The sequence below is a fragment of the Hibiscus syriacus genome, unplaced genomic scaffold (genome assembly GCF_006381635.1).
Source record: "Hibiscus syriacus cultivar Baekdansim isolate YM2019G1 unplaced genomic scaffold, ASM638163v2 tig00112443_pilon, whole genome shotgun sequence".
Lineage (NCBI taxonomy): Eukaryota > Viridiplantae > Streptophyta > Magnoliopsida > Malvales > Malvaceae > Hibiscus > Hibiscus syriacus.
The window spans coordinates 367,957-370,901 of record NW_024063332.1 but is presented as its reverse complement, the minus strand read 5'-3'; the positions used below and the strand labels follow the sequence as shown (position 1 = coordinate 370,901).

Here is a 2,945-nt window from a genome sequence, read left to right as displayed (position 1 = left end):
TAACATTATAAAATATTAGTATCAAATTCTATTAAATAAAAGTAGAATGGTTAAATATTTGATTTCAGTATAATGGAGGAACCATCATAAAACATGTGCGTAGATCAACGGTGAAGAAAAGTCACGCGTTTTCATCCTACGTGTCAAACCCACGCACCTCAAAGAAACGCGTCGCCGTAGCCTTTATAATTGGTTTCGGTTACAGCATTGCTGTCTTTCCTTTTCGCCATCCCCCCTTCCCGTTTTCATAACTTTAATGGGTTATATATTTATTTATATTACATTTTCTTTAATGTTATAAATACCTCACCTTCCTTCTTTAACTTATGATAACGCGTACGGATTAGAGATACAATTATTCGAATTTAATTTTTTAAAATTAATATTTATTTTTAGGTTTAAAGGTTATTTTTGTCCTTGTAGTAATCTAATTTATTATTTTATTCCTATTGTATTTTGGCATCAATTAACACTCGAAATTATTCGATTACATTTTACACCCTATTCATGACTTAAACTCCTAAATTATAAGACTCAAGTTAGGATTTAAGGTTTAGTGCTTACGGTTTAGATGTTATGTGATTATGATTTATGTTTATAATTTATGATTTTAAGTTATAGTAGTGTATATAATGATGCATTGGGTAACTTTGAGAGTTAAATTGATGCGAAAATACGATGGATGAAATAATAGATTGAATCTACTACAAGGAAAAGTTAAATTTTACCTTATTTATATCATTTAATTCACACAATATATAATAATTTTCAATACGTGATATATTAAGCATTAAACATGTAAAAGAATAAATGAAAGAACTAAGCAACATCAGTGGTTAAAAGAATAAACTATATCACGACTGAAGGGTATTGAGCGTTTATTATCAAATTATTGAGGGTCTTAGAACATATATTATCACTTAATCATCCCTAGCTTAACAAAAATAAATAAACTATATATTTAGTCACATAATTACTCTATTGTTCTATTTTAGTCATTCAACTAATTTTGAATTCATAGCTAAAATTATATTTTATTGTGTTTGATCATGTCATTAAAAAATAAATAGAATTATTGACATTATGTTTTTTTTAAAATATGATATTATCTTATGATAACATATTATTAATTTTTAATAACGGTTAATATGTGATCAAAATTAAATTAAAATATAATTTTAAATATTATTATAAAAAAAATTAAACGATTAAAATAAAATTACAAAAATAATTAAATGAATAAATATTAGTTTATCTAAAATTAATATAATATATATATAATATATATCTATTTACGCATTTCATCGGTCAAAATACCCTCCATACAAAGACACCCCACCGAATACAATTTCCTCAGTTTGCTTAAAGTCCAAAATAATTCCCTGTCTCGTCTGCCCCCACCATAGAAAAACACACGCGCCGCCGCCGACACTGATTTTTTTTTGGCTCAATCCGACACTGCATAATTAAAGTATAAGAAAGCAAACTATTCTATATTTCCAACACTAAAACAAAACATTTTTCTCAACTTTCCTTTTCTCTCTTCCCAATTTCCATCCCCACCATCACCATGACAGACAGAGTATACCCTTCATCCAAACAACCCGCAAACGGCGCCGACGCCGCAAACCCCTCATTTCCCGCCACTAAAGCCCAACGCTACGGTGCTGCCCGCCCTCTGTACCGTCCCCAAACCAAGCCCATCGTCGCTCATGTTGTTGTTCCTGTTGCCTTTGACCACCGTGGCTATCCTCATCCTTCTCCTCTTAGTCGCCGTATCCGGCGCGATCGTGTTCGTCCTCTACCGTCCCCATCGCCCCACCTTCACCGTCTCCTCCCTCAAAGTCTCGACGTTCAACGTAACGTCGTCTTCCAAACTCATCACCGGCATCAACCTCGACGTAACAGCCAAAAAACCCAAACAAAAAACTCGTCTACACTTACGACCGCATGACCATCTCTCTCACGACGAACGACAACGTCGATATCGGCGACGGCGCGTTCAGTTCCTTCGTGCATGGAACTAGAACATCACCCATTGAAAGCCGCCATAAGCAGCAACAGCCAAGAACTCGATGATGCTTCGCTGGGAAATTAAAGGCTGGTCTGAAGATAAGAACGGCCTGCCGTTGAAGATAACTCAACACGAAAGTGAAAGCGAAGATGGGAGGTTTGAAGACGCCGAAGATCGGGGTTAGGGTTGTTTGTGAAGGGATTAAAGTTATTCTCCAAAGGGGAAGACGACAACCACTGCTTCAACTTCGAATGCAAGTGTAAGGTTGATTTGAGGATCAAGATCTGGAAATGGACTTTCTGATGACATAAATAACGAAGAAGAAGGAGAAGGTTTGGTGTTTATTTTTCCCCCAATTTTGTGTTATTATTTTTTGAGGTGATAATATGTTCGTGTAAATTTGGTGATTGATTTGTATAATAGATTTATATAGAAAATAGTTATATACTTTTTAAATACATTTTTACTTTTTTTATTTTGTTTTTAGTCCTTCATTGGGTTAATTTGTATAGTTTTTTCTCCTGAATTTAGCAATTTTTGGTTTCATTATATATATATATATATATATATATATATATATATATATATATATATTTAGGATAAATACAAATCTTAAACCACTATTTATGGCATTCAAACATATTAAGTGCGGTGATTTTATTTATTGAACTCGACATCAAAATATTATATGTTTTATAAGAAAGTAGAGGTAGCTATAATAAGGGTAAATTTATAAAATTTTAAAAGAATAAATTATTTTTTCTCCCATTCTAGGGCTTTATCTTAATTAATTCGAACTGATCCACTTCGTCTAATTTTAGTAGGTAAGTCTTCGAGTAGGGATTTTATGCATACACAAAGACTCGAACCTAAAATTTTGCTTAAATAAAATCAAGTTGCTTATCAATTGAACAAATCTCTGCTAGTAAAA

General features: G+C 32.5%; 1 pseudogene; it reads left to right on the top strand.

The window, feature by feature from the left end:
• The first annotated feature begins 1,334 nt into the window (after positions 1 to 1,334).
• Positions 1,335 to 2,470, top strand: LOC120179697 (annotated as a pseudogene).
• The last annotated feature ends 475 nt before the right edge of the window (positions 2,471 to 2,945 follow it).